The 14,857-nt window shown below is 44.0% G+C and overlaps 1 protein-coding gene and 1 pseudogene across 11 annotated transcripts in view; one reads left to right on the forward strand and one right to left on the reverse strand.

Annotated features, from left to right (window-relative positions):
* Positions 1-14,857, forward strand: part of PRR5 (proline rich 5) — an 817,096-nt gene that overhangs the window by 61,023 nt on the left and 741,216 nt on the right. The gene's annotated exons all lie outside the window — the stretch shown is intronic.
* On the reverse strand, positions 1,205-1,323 carry LOC138514883 (5S ribosomal RNA; annotated as a pseudogene).

Consider the following 14,857-nt stretch of genomic DNA (forward strand, 5'->3'; position numbering starts at 1 on the left):
CTGTATGTAAAGAACATACATTCAGAAATCGGTACAACATGAAGAAAAACACCCCTGCTGACAAAAATGAATACTGACAGCGGTGTTGGGTGAGCACGCAGCAGCTCCTTTGTGGCCAGACAGGAACTCAACAAGCTCCCCACCCACATTTTCCCTAAAAAATAATGCCTTTGCAGAGTCAAACTGTTGAGCAAGCAATGGCAAGTTTGTCTGCGTCCGCTGTGATGTAGTTGGCCACAACCTACTCACGTGTTAGGAGAAATGAGGGAAGTGACGACCAGCAAGAGTGCGGGCGGAAGGGGCGGGGGTTGAGTGGAGTTAAGTCATTTGGAGTAACAGTGGAATATAATAGTCACTGTTAACAAGATCCTGTTTTCCGCTCCTCTTTCATGCCCACGGTGTGTCGGAGGTCCGCGCTTGCATAGCGCGTGCTGTTGTCCCTGGTGGGCACACTTAATCTGCCTCTTTGGGCTGGCTATTGAGGAGCGGAAGCGCTAACTGTTTCTATGTCTTGGGGTGGGTTTCCTTTCTACTCTTCTAAATTTGGTTCTTTGCAATAGAATTTCTTTTCCTACTGCTCATATACTTTCATTTTTATTTTAATTTAATTGTAATACAATTTTTACAAAAAAAGAAAGAAGGAAAGAAGTCCAACGTGCTTCGTGCTTCTCTCAAAAGTTACAAGTCCGTAAATCCTATTTTGTTAGTGCCCTTTATGCTGGTCCAGGTCAATCTCTTTAAAGAATGAGGCCACACCAATCACCAGTCGTGTGTTTATACCACTGTTTAAGGCATTCTACCACCGCACTTCCTCAAAAGTTTCAAAACTTGCTAATATTTTACTCAGATATCTTGATCTAGCAAGTTGAGTTCCTGTACAAGGCAGTAAGAGATGGCGACTAGATTCTATCCTATCATTTTCCTCACAATATCGACATTTGTTTGAAGTAGATTGCTTTCTTGCCGCCAATACTTTGTCTTGATCTGGTTCAGTCTAAACCTTAGGAATAATCTCGCTAAGAGTTTGTCCGGGAATTTCTCCAAGTAGCTCCTTACAGTATTCACTTTCATTGACGTTGTTGGAAAGCCCTTTGTTAGTTTGTAGTGATTGGCTATTTCAAGTGTCCTGGTCCAGTCTCTGTCTATTAATCGTTTAGCCACTTTGTGTTTTGTAAAAGTCGGGCCTCCTATATTTGTGTTTTTTAGCCTACAGCACCTGGTATTCCCAGGCAGTCTCCCATCCAGGTACTAACTAGACCGGACACTGCTTAGATTCTGAGATCAGACGACATCAGGCGCATTCAGTGTGGTGTGGCCGTAGGCTCATATTCTTCCTAATCCGTCAACTCTACAGTGTTAAGAAACGCTTGTGTGCACTACTGTGCTCATTAAAAGGCACGGGCGATGACGTTTATGCGTTTGATAGCAAGCTGCCCATGCACTTCTAACTTGGCAGCGCATCCGGTTTTCTGTTTGTACTGGATGTGTCATTGCAACCTTTATGCTGTGTTGATGACTAGAGTTCTTCCTGCGTGCAAGTGGTGTGTGATGTGCATGTTTGTGTGTGACTGGGCCATAGGTGAAACCTGGCATCCTTAAATGCCAAAACAGGGATTTGTATTGGAACTGAATTTCCCTGAAAACTGTTGTGTAGAATTCACTGATCACTGACCCCACATTGCCATCATTTTCTATCAGTGTGGCTCTTACTCAGCACTTCTACCAACTGAGAGGCAAAACAATGCTGTAAGGCGGCTCACATTGTCAATCAAAGGTGGGCGTCCATCTACAAATCAAAGAGCCTCCCGACACATCTGTGTGTGTGTCAAAACTTTATAGGGGTCAGTGATATTGGGCTCCATGGTTCTTGCTCGCCTCCTTCCATGTTTACATTTCTGGCTCAGCTGCCAAAGGCTCTGAGGTCAAGGCAGGCAGGTGATCGTGAGGATAGCTCAGCATCAACGTGCTGGCCTTAGAAGCAAGACGACACGGAGCAACACAGGTTCGATCCCTGGGTATTAAGCGCGTTATAAATAACCCCATCATATCCCCGAGGATTGTATAGTATCTGCCTTCCCTCTTGTAGACCGCTCTTCCACAGAGATGGCCGGGGGAGAAGAGCATAGCATCCCGACTCCTACTTCTTTATTACCCCAAGTGGCTCTTCTCCACTGAACCACAAGAGTACAGCGGGTGATAACAGCAGCAGGGATGCCATGCTCCTCTACGGCTAGCTCTACTTAAGAATATCTGCCAATTGTGAAAGACCTGTGCTTTGGCGACAATAACTGGCAATGGGGGAACTGCTGAACTTTGATAATACCTGGCAAATAGGCGGCTGCCACTGCAAGTACCTCGCGTTTCTCTCATTGACAATGGTGTGATGACACGTACTTAAATGGACATTTCTGGAAATGGTGTGAGAACCTCGTATTTTGATGGCAATACCTCTCAATGATATTTGTATCATTGTTGTCCGGGCAATTCCCACGTGCAGCGTGGGTTTCAGGCCACTTTGGGATGTGGGCCATTTCTCGGGTGACACACACTGACTGACGGCAGAAGCTGAAATAGTAAACTGCATCCTTGCCGCCAGAGGGGCATAAACGTTGAGATATGATTGCATCATCACGCTCCATGTATGACACCCAGAGAGTGAAGGGACTGTGATGGATGTGCCAACTAAATAAGGGTATCGGGTAATAATGTCCCATACATAATGTTGCCGGGAAAAGCCATTGGCAACATTTTATATGGTGACATTATGTATGGGGACGGGTTGCGGGGATGTCCACTGTTCCCCTTGTACATTTTTTTAAATAAAAATCAGGGGTGGTCCGGGTGTCCCCCGCATGTTCAATGTAATCATGTCTCTGGAAAAAACAGTGACTTTTTTGTCAGGAGACATTTTTGCGGGGACATTATTACATGTAACCCTCTGAAGGGTTTAAAAGGATAACAATACCTGTTCCCCTAAAATGGCCAACGCCACCCAAGGCGAGGCAGGGTAACTGATGTTACCATCAGCAGGCCTAGAGAGGGGCAGCCCACCCCCATTGGCTGCCCCTCTTTCCTCACAGTCTCTGCCACACAAAGCTGAGGAAGGGTGAGGTGTAAACAGTCACCTCACCCTTCCTGCAAGCAGCAAGGTACTAAGCACCTAAGGAAACCAACAGTCAGGCAGGGCCCAGTTCAAAAACCTGCCCCCCAGGGGGCCAGACAGACGGCTACCTGGCCGGGGACTGAAACACAGCCCCCACTACTATACACATCAAAGACCCAGGGCTCCCCTGGGTCTTATAAATAAGAGCAGCATGCTCTGAGAAAACACAATCTGTTTGTGGACCCTGAACGGGGACCCAAACAAACAGGAGGTGCACTGTTTACTCAGTGTCTTCCAACCTTTGCTTCTTCACCACAGAACCCTCCCACCCTACAAAATAAGGGAGAAGTACAAAGGAAAAGAGGTAGAAGGCACTGTATGGTGCCCACAACAAGTCGTGGGACATGAGAAGGTGGCACGGGCCAGAGGGGGTAACCTCAGGACCCGGTGCCCAAAAGTATGTTACTATTATCTTATGTGATTATTGTTATCTCCATAACCATATCTGTACAATAAAATCCTACGGCCTTTCATTGCCAACACTTGACAATATTGTGTGAGACAAATTATTCTGGGTGAGGGTAAGGGGTCGGCCAATACCAATGCATGCATATGGGTTCAGCAGTTAGCAGGATGGGCAAAAGTTCAACCCCCAACCATTACACTTTTTGAGCACAAACATATTTTGCCTATTTTTCTTATTTCTTTAGAATAATGATCTGCATTCACTGGATATATTTCCAATTGTTATAACTTAGAAATACAAATAAGCTGCTTACGTTAATTGAGAATGGGAGGGCTTTGTTTATTGTCATGTCTTCTAATGTTTATATACAGGTTGTCTAAATGCACTATCGTAAGCCCTCGGGTGGGGTGTGGGAGGGGGGTCCAAATTGGAGTTTTTTGACACCACAAAAAAGTGTGGAGCATTGTGTAGACAGTCTGACAATGCATGCAGTTGATATCAAGATCTGCAGCAGCACTGGTTTCTCAGATTGTGCAGCAGTGAAAAGGTAGAGGAGTTACTTAGACCAATGCAAAGGGCAAGCAGAGAGGCAGCAACTGAGGATCAATGCAGTCCATCTTCATGCTGTTGTATTCCAAGAATTTGAGGTTTCAAGCTGTGCCACTAGAGAGCCAGAGAAGGTTTGAAAGCCCAAAGGGGAGAGGTTTAGACAGCAAGAAGGCTGGCCTCAGTTAGGCGAATGGGGTCTGGTTTTGGAGGCCACACCTTTAATTGGTAAAGACCGATAGAAGTTGTCCACAACCATGATAATATTACAGCAGAAGTCTTTCAAAGAGCCAAACAAATGCTTTAAAAAGCATTTTCTGAAACAGAGTAGCGACATGACCGATTTGATAGAAGTATAGAGTCAGGATAATAGGATATTGAGGGGTTGTTTTGAAACCCAGGGCCATGAAATTAAATGTGTCGGGTAAAGCTGGATGCATGGTGTATGGAAATTCCTCACAATGATGGAAATTGAGGACACTTAAATGCCTGCCGGCACGAGCTGTGGAATTTACATCAAAAATAGAAGCAAATAACCATTCACAACTCCATTGTGGAGCTCGGAAGTACTCCAAACGCTTGCAAGGTACTGGCATTGTAATCCAAGGTACTAAAACCCCTTGCCAGATACTGTCCTTAAATCCTTTTGTTCCAGTTATTACCATTATATGCAGTGGTACTCGCACCATATTTCCGGTATTATTCTCTTACACCATGTATTGCTACCAAAGCACAAGCACGCCGCCCATACACTGCACATTGTTAATGTATGCTCAGATGGACACAGCTCGGGCCAATTGTTACTTGCATACACCAGTTGATGCCAGTATACACCCCATATGCCAAATATGGCACTCACATAGTTTTCCAGGCATTTCTATTACATGCCCAGATGCAACATTTGACATGAATGGGGCTCATTATATGTTTACTGGTATCCCGCTGGTAAATCAGGCACCAGCGGGATACCACCAAACGGAATTAATATTACAGCCACTTGGTCTGCTGGAATTACCGGCTGATTCCAAGTGCGAGTAAGGGTACATTAATCCCCCTTCCATTTGAGTCCCATGGGATTCCATGAGGGGATTGCCGGTATAATCGACACCAGTAATACCAGGGCGGTAATACCGGTTGTTTTTTTTTGCCTGTGGGGTGCCTTACTTACATCCAGCTCTTGGCTGGAGGTAAATCATGCCCCGCTCACTGGCAAACTCAGAGTATGCTGGTGCGGTAACATGCCGGTAAATGGAATTACTGGCACATTAACACTGCAGTGGCATACTCCATATGCTGAGTGCTAACACCGTTTTCTAAGTATTGCCATCATTTGCCCAGATTTTCTCATGTGTTGAAAAACATTGCCTAGGTACTTGCATCAAGATTTGGTAGGTATTCCCTTCTTTTCATCAGACCAAATCACGACTTTCTCTTTACATCCATGTGGCTACAAGGATGCAGTTTACTATTTCAGCTGCCAGTGCTTGTGGGATGTTTTAACCCACTAGTCCATGCCTGCAACATCACTGTGCACTGCTTGCATCAGGAACCTCAGATTGGCTGCCGGAAAGCATTATGCATGCTAAAATCACCCGGAAAACCCAAAAAATAGGCTGCCAATCCACTTTTGCCTATGTCCGTGGTAACACAGGAGACCACTGCCAAAACCCATCATTTGGCTGCCCACAGAGGAAAATGAAACTATTTGAAAAAGCAGTCCTGCATTGCAAGAGAAACACAGAGCTGTTTAAAAATCTGTTTTTCCTTGACTGTGCAAAGTGCAAAAATCTTGGTTCTCAAACATCACAAAAGATCCAACATCCCTGTTGGGTGTTAAACATCACTGTATATAAAGAATTCACCAAAGCACAATGTCAGCAGAAACATATTTGATCAGAAGAAAATCCACATTTAAAGATGCTTGCTTGGAAGGATGTCAAAAATGGGTGCAGTACCGCTACTCGCCTGTGTCAGAAGCTGGCAATTACTTAACCTATCAATTTAAACTGATACATTGAAATCATAGTATGAAAAGGAAAGACTTGCTATCAGAAGCAATAGAGGTGGATACAATTCAAAAATATATCTTAAAAAGGCTGGAATTAAGAGATTGGTGGATATATTTGTTCAAAATGTCATTTTTATTTTAGGATAAGACTATTTTAAACATTGTGTTAAAAGTTAAATCCAGCTACACTGGGCTTCAAAGACATTCCACACCTTCTCCCAAACAAAGGAATCTTTTCCCCTGCTCTCTGCTAAGGAACTGGCAGGGAGGTTCGAAAGGAAAAGGGAGCATCACTTTGGCCTGTTGCTCTGCTAGGAGACAAAAGACTCCCTTTGACTCAAAGGAAATGCTTATTCTGGTGTAGGCTGAAACCAGATGCCAAAGTCAGAGCGGCCTGGGTCTGCTCTCTAGCCCAGCCAAGACCTTGGAGGCAGAGACCAACAATGTGTGTAATATGTTTGAGAAAAAGACTTAAAGAAAATTGTGCCGAACTGGTAAAAATATGGAATTTAGAGGTTATTAAAATGAAAATGTTGCTCACAAGTAGAAACTACTCTGGAACTTGTGCGATCAGAGACAGAATGATCAAAATGTGGACTTTGTAGCAGTTGTGATAATGTTAAAAATATGAAACTTTACAGGAATATGCCCAGATGGTATGTGCATGTATGTGAAAAAAAAGTAACCGACCAAAAGCGCAAAAAACTGTCATTTGTGAACCGAAGCTCTCCAGAAGATGGGACTTTGACGGATGTGTGCCTTATTTAATTTGGGATGTAAATATGTAGTATTAGTAAATTATTGATATTATAAATATGCTTTTTGTGAAAAATAAGATATACTGTACAGAAACAAAGGGAGGGTTTTCTCCCTGGACCATAAACATGACACATCATGACAAACTGTTGCTTCTCAAATCAGGGGAGAGGAAGTTCTCTGACCAATCGGCTTCTTAGAGGGTTGGGCATAGTATAATCAGCCTACCCACCCCCTTGAGAAATACATAAATGGGGACTGTTGAGGGCACAGACACACACACAGTCACCCATCACTTATCTACTGGCGAAGCGCTCTGAAGGAGAATCCAGATCCAGAACTATCCAGACTCCAGAACCCTGAAGCAAAAGGCCCAATCCAAAAAGCTGAACCCTTCTCAGCTGGCCTTTAAAATCTTGCAACCTGATTTTAACCCCAAACTTCCAAAGGGAATCACAAATCCAACAGCCTGGATGTGCTGTTTTGGCTGCTTCTTGTCAAGAACCCTGGCTAGAACCCAGAGATCCAAACCAGTAGAGCAGAGCTGTACCCAGAACCAACCCGTCAGATCGAGTCCAGGAGGCCGTGCAGACCAGAGTGCCTTGCTGAGAGCAGAACCAAGCGCCTGAATTCTGTCCGGTGGCTAGCAGATTCGAGTCCAAAACCCTTGACCAGATCCTGACGGGTCTATTCCATTCAAAAGCCATAGTTGTGAGTATTTAGCATAGAACCGTCCATAGCCATCTCTTAGTTTTAAGTAATCCTATCCCACCCAGTCCAACATATCCAGATTGTATTGTAGAATCTCTTTTGTCTATCCTGAATCCTTCTCTCATCCATATAATCCTGTGATAATTGTAGTGATAATCATCTTTGAGCTAATATATATTTGCTGGAGAAAGGCAAGCATCTCGGCAGATGGAAACCATCCGGGGGCGCCCCTGGATCGGTGGCTGTGCTGTTGTATAGCTTGTGGCTCCATAGACTCCCTAGTGTTAAGAAATCTGTGTTCCTAATCTTCAAAAGCGCATCTTCCATTTGAAATCGTGGCTCTTTTCTGAGAACAAAATTTACCTTTACTAAAACCTCTAACTTTTGAACCATACGGGCTAGGAACGGAATTTAAATGCCAAATTGAAGCTAACATCCTCAGCTTTCAATGGAACTAAGGATTGCACGCCAACTCCTTATAGTTTTTCTGTAATCACATTTCTCGCGCGCTGAAAAGTTTGCAGCAAGTCTGCATTTGGCTCAATTTCATTCCATATAAAATTGCTATTTCTTGCATGCAATCTCTGACTTCAGCTTCCTATCTGTGTCATTCCAACATCATTGCTAGTGTCTAACTAAACCTATCCAAAGCGGCTCCCACTAGTTTTTAATCCCTTCTAGCGAATTGAAGTAATTTTTAGCATTTTTTCCATTCATTACAAGCCACATTCAAAAGCATTTGGCCTATTTAAATCATTCCTGTTCTCTCTCAGCTTGCTGGGGAATTGGGATTGAACTGCATTGTTGATTGCTTATTCCTGAAACCTGTGTTCCCTCATTCCATCTCTTCATCTTGCATAATAGGGGGGGATTGAGTAGTAACAGGGGGAAAGAGTGATTACATTGTCTTTGATTGAATTCATATCCAGTTTTATTTCTGTGCTGAATTAATTTCATATCATTGCATTTCATTGAACCCACACAAAGTTATTCTCTGCCACATTATTCTTATCACCCATACTCATATTGATTAAAGAGATTGTTGATTGCTGTGATATCACCCATTGCTGCTCAGTGTATAAATATTATTAAGTGTGATATCTATATATTATTCATATTCATAAAAGTGTGATATATATATATATATTCAATTAATCAAATAAATCTTTTAACTTTGCAAAACAACCTACTTGTTTTGCAAAAACAACCTACTTCTTGGTTCAGTGAGACCAGGCGGGATTCAAAGAGAAGGGCGTTATATAAGAGTACATCGTTCAGAGATAAAAGAACTTTAACATAAAAATATATAAATTAAGGGTTCCAGCGGGGCATCTCATGCTAGGCATTGACTTAGTTGGAGTGCTGGGTTGAAATTACTTACATGTTAGTGTGTCACCTGAGAACACTAGAGCTGCACGAGCCTCAGGATAGTTGAGCGCAGTATAATTGTGATTTTGTTGGTAAATAACTAGCAGTTTTTTAGATTGTTTATGTATGTCTATTTGGTCTAGGGTTAAGTCCTTTACAATTATTAGAGTTTCTTTGGGGAAACCTTATGCAGTACAGTTTACCTCACACTGATGATTACTTATATTAGATTTTACAGTTTTTTGTTTCTCATACTAGATCCATCTTATGTCAACACTTATTTAACAACCTTTCAAGGTTTGCATTTTTCCTTCTGATACTTGCATTACTCGGATCTGTGATGGACTAATGTAGCAATTGGTTCCATTTAGTGTGTTGCTAAAGGGAGTGAGTAGCAGCTTTTCTTAAATGGTTTGGTGAGTTCTGTTGGCTATTAGGCTATTTGAGGACAATAACTTCAGGTTACTAGTTCTTACAATTTCTCTTATCTGGAAATGTTCTATGCGATTGTATATAATAGTCCGTTGTGAGTTTGTCTTATAATTTTTATAAGTAATAGTAGAAAGTAAGTCCTGTTTTCCTGATGAAGCGTTCCCCCCGAAACTTGTTGAGTAATATCGGAGGAACCCGAACGTGGATGGACTTCATTTTTTATGCAGAATGGCAATCACAATTGATAAATTGTTGTCTTATATATAGTTTACAAAATATAGTTTTTTATCTGTGAATTCAATTCTGTACTTTGAGACCATTGAGTCTTTCTTAACCATGTATGAAATCTTTGACTTCTTGAGACGAGTGCAAAATCTAATCTTTGTTTTTTGATTCTCATCTTTGTTTATTTTATTACATAAATTTCTTTACGTACATTTGGGATTGTCCCTTGCTATGTGCCACACCGCTCCGGCAGAGTGTACTGGAGGACACTACTTACGATTATCCTTCTGCTTTCATCCCTCCTTCCCTGTCTTGACCATTAGCACATCAGGTGCAATAATGCTTGCAACTCTGACTTATGGAGTTTATGTAATCATAATTTGAGTGTGCCCCTGTCATTTCTACAACCATTTCTAAACAATGTTTTGATTCAGTCTTCAAAGGAATCCATCTATACATGATATTATTATATCAATTCCCCCGCTTTCAGTACTATGTTTTTTCCAGGCATTTCTGTCTGGCTGCAAGGTGGGACCCATTTTGAATTGCAAGTATGAGCAATGTATTTATCAAATAATGCCAGATCTCCCCATGAACTTGTCTGTGGTTACCCAAACAGTTCTACCCTGCTAAAAACATTAAACACGTAAGCTGTGGGTGAAGAGTCATTGTTGTTGGCTGTGGATCATACACCAGTGTGTTGATGTGCTGAGGCATGATGGGATAGCCAGTGCTATCAGGAAGTAGCATGTGTACTCTATTTTAAAGTTTTTACCTCTTTAGAGTCTGAATTCTAGACTTTGAATGACAAGGGGGTAGTGGGATTGTTGAGTTTCAGCGGAGATTGGAAGAATTGCGCTTGACAACATGCTTCTGTAACAAGCTCTTTTTGGCTTCCATTATTTCCCAATGTTTACCTGCCTCAGGTGCTGTTTAGTTGTGCTACAGGCGTATTCCACATTTGTGATCATGTGTTTTCCTAGACAAGCCTTTTTTTACACGGATGATAAATGTATTCATTGGGATATAAAATGTGTCTTTCTTGAAGGTGCTTAAAAGTATTGTAGCTCGTGGCAGATTAGTTTGGTATCCAGTCATTGCATTGAATACAAAGCATTGAATGCCAAAAGCATAGAGAAAAAAAAAGTATTGAATGGATTTTCTTCAAAGGAAAAGGTTTAATTTTCTTTATAATGGGTTTTAAGGGGTAAAAAAGAGGGGTATGGGGGGACCCCCATTAAGAAAAAAAGACGAAAAAAATGCATTCAATGCTTTTTTTTCGTTGCTTGTTTTTTTAGATGCTAAGGCATTCGATGCAATCACTATAAACCATATTTTTGATTTTCGCTTCAGTATGCATAATGATCTGCTTGATTGTGGAGAAATTGAGGCCCAGATTTCTAGGCGCACTCACCCAAACGGGCTATGTATTCGTGCAAACTTGCTAAATGTTAACTGAAAAGGCACCACTGCCACGTTCTTCTTGGTGAGCCATGGCCTCCTTTCAGATTCCCAGCAGGAAGAGACAGGAGGCTTTTTCCAGGCATCATTTAGTTTCCTTCCTCCACGTGCATCCCATATTTACATCTTGAACTTATTGCAGTTCCAGTGCCAAGCCCAAGTCTAGAAGGCTCACCGGGTCTGTCATGAATGCTGGCGATGATCAACAGTTTCCAGTGCAGCACTCTGGGGGGTCCATCCTTATAATGTGTTTGCATCCGTATAAAACAAACAAAAGGATTTTCATTTCATCTTTCAAATACAATGTATAGATGTAGCTGTTTAGCATCGCATACAAACTCTGGCACATGCCTCTGCTAATGGACTCAGTGGTTGGAAACATCAAGGCTGCTTTCCATCGGCAAAGTGCGCAGCAAGCGTCCTTATTCCCTGATTATAGCAGGATTATTTTTTTAGCAGAGTCTAGGAATGAATGTATTGCCTGGGGCGCCTCTGTGAAGCAGATTCTGTGGCATCAATCCATACTTTAACCACACCTGTTTTCATTTTAGGTATACACCCACTCAACCCACCAGATACCTTTCTCATATAAAGTACAGTACTGATATGCATGTACGTGCAACACACTCTCAGTGCCTGTGGTTTTCACAAACCGTGTAATACCCAGTGGTTTATACAGAGTGCGGCATCCGGTCCGAGGCGCACCATCATTGCCCCAGGGCCTTGTAAAGACCGGTGGGGGGGTCTGTACTTCCGCTCTCTATATGGTAGAGGAGAGGCACAGAGGACCCCAGCCAAGATTCTCTATTACGGTAGCGATGGACGAGCAATCAAGGCCTAGCTTCTCAGGAGGTGATGCAGGCTGGTTCTTAAGTACAGTGTATCCCCAAGCCCCCACAAAGGAATGTCCACACACTGTATTACTGAAAACACAGTCTTTATATAATTAATATTCAAGGGTTATGTACACTTATCACAACAACGCACTTTGTGCTCAGGAAAATCAATAATGGTAAATATCTACAATTCTAAAGTGGTACCACTAATATTAGACCTCATTAAAGTGCATTCACAATACTGTAAAAATGGCACGCAGATCAATAAGAAGGAAACCAGCAATAGAGAGAGGAGAGATAACAGATGGTTGAAACAATAGGCAGAAGACTGGCCCTTGCTACTGGACACAGTTCTGTGTGGAGATCCCCCCGCCTGGGCAACCTGTAAAATAAAGAGATATAACACAAGCCCAGTCCATATATTGTTCAATAGTCTTATTCTCTCCTACAATGTTTTACCCCCCCAATGTACCTGGTGGAGTCGAGTTCTTCGAGGAGGCGTCGACAGATCCTTCTTGAATGACCCCCTTTAAAGCAGGAGTCACGGATCGTCGAGAGGCGTCGAGGAACTCGGTGTTCGGTGTCGGGGAATCGACGGCCCTTCTTGTATGCCTTCCCTTTCAAGCGGGAGACACGGGGCGTCGAACGTCCGACAACAAACAGGGTAGAACGGCGTCGATGAGGCGGCAGGCTTCGATCCAAGCGGTGCTCGTCGGCGTCGAGACGTCGGCGTCCTGCGAGGAAGAGGCGTGCGGGGCACCTCGGCGACACTAGTTCTGGACCGCAAAGATTGTGAATGACGGTGGCCCAGCAAGGGCGTCGAGTCGCTCGAGTCTTTGGAGTCGTGAGGTGGCGGGAAACCCACCGGCGGATTCTCCTCGGCGCGTTGGTCGTCCTCGACTTTCTCCGGCAGGACAAAAGCGGTCGACGATGCGGACGAGGGAGTCCTTCGAGTCAAATGTTCTTAGGCAAGGAGCGGACGGCTCCGGTCGTCGGCGGCACGGCGTCAAGTGGTTCCCACGGCTGGGCAACACAACTTCGACGGGCCTCCAGCGGTTACACAGACCTGCGAACCCTGGTCGACGGCAATGGACTTCGACAGCGTCGATGTCCGGGTGCTTCACTTCGATCTCCTCGGCGGTCCCGTCTCGGGTCGGCAGCCTTTCGAGGGTCTGACTTCCAGGGCGCTTCGGTGAAGATTCAGCGGTGCTCGATGGTCCCTCGGAGCACGGGAAGAGGGCGCCTAGCCAGGTCCTCTCTCGGGTCAGTCCTCGACGAACACGGCAGCCTTCGGATCGGTCAAAGCAAATGCAGCAGCAAGTCTTCTTCTTCCAGCTGGGCGTCGAGGGTCAGCAGTTCCAGTTACTCTTGAGTGGAGACTCAGCTTCTGAACGCTTCTGAACAATTTCCAGTGGTGAGAGGTCCCCAGATATACTATTCTGTCTCTCATCCACACTGCTGGCACACACACAGCAGCCAATCACACAGAAGGGCATTCATGCAGTCAGTCAGCCAATCAGGCACTCAGTGCATTCAGGCCACACTCCTCCCTTTCAGACACTCACAACAAGGAATGTGGATTGGGACAAGTACCCAGCCATTCAACACTACACACTGCATTCAGGCCAGTTTCGGGCAGGGCTGTCTCAGTCTTTGTCTCACATGCTAGAAACCAGACAACCACAACAAGGAGTGTATATTGGTCACCCACTCCATTCACCCAGGTCCCACCCACAGGAGGTACCCACAACATACAGTCAATGGGAAGGCTCCAGTCAGTCTAGCTGGGCCTTCACAACAACACCATATATGGACCTTCCACCCAACAGCCAGTCAGGGGGAAGGGACAGAGTCAGGGCTTCCCAGGACTTTGGGAAAAACAAGATAACAGGCAATAGAAAGCAAGAGGCCACAGGGGCCATCTTGTTTTCTATCAGGAATCAACTGATCCCAATGGCAGGGCCTGGGTATCCCAAAATGGAGGACACCCAGAGCACCTGTCAAATTCAGCATGGAGCTGCCACCAGCCCATACCCTGCTCTGTGGGCCACCCACAGGTGCCCAAAAAAACATACACTAGGGGCACAGGGTTGTACCCCTACCCATGGGTGCCATAAGGGTATCCCATGGGTCTGTTCACCAAACCAAAAGAGAGAGCTGCACTGCCAGGAGTCCCACATGGACTCCTGGGCAGAAAACACGACAGAACACACGATAAAAAGCAGTAAAGGACAAGGATTCAGAGGCCCTGTCCCTCTGATGCATTTCCAGCATCACAGGCCTAACCTGCAATTCTTGCCGAACCTCTGTTGAATTTATATCTGTCCCGCACAGCCCCTGTGGTTGCATATTTTCTTGTTTGATGCAGAAAAATCAAGTTGACCTTTTTTTGTGGAGTTGCACATGTTATGCATGTTATACATAATAGTCTGCTGCATCCATGCGTGAAACAATGACTACAAGCATGTGTTCATCACTCAGACAAAGTCTTAAAACGAATACAGCCCATTGGGGAAATGATCTCGGATTGTCCCATGCCAGGTTTGATCGAATGAACTAGACTTAACATTTGTGCATTCTGTTACTTGACGCTGGCCGTGTATATATTTGTGATGTGTCTAGTGCAAGCCTAGAAAGAAAGCAACAGAGTTAAGTATTAAAAAATGGGGAGAATTCAGAGAGATAATGAAAGGGGGGAACAATTAAGAGTCATGATCACATACATGCAGATCACACAGATCTCTACGGAACTGGAATGCATATGTTTAAATTCTGTCCTTCAACTGTACACAGTAAAATAACCTACTATTAGTTGGGTAGTTCTGCCTGTTATTTACATGGCAATGAAGATAGCCTGTTCATACCTCAGCTTGCTTGTGGGGCCTTGCAAAACAAAACACTCCAAATAAATAAATACATCCATCTTAGTTTACGGAGAACCCCTG

This window comes from Ambystoma mexicanum, chromosome 12 (assembly GCF_040938575.1).
Source record: "Ambystoma mexicanum isolate Mex_15411 chromosome 12, UKY_AmexF1_1, whole genome shotgun sequence".
In the NCBI taxonomy this organism is placed as follows: Eukaryota; Metazoa; Chordata; class Amphibia; order Caudata; family Ambystomatidae; genus Ambystoma; species Ambystoma mexicanum.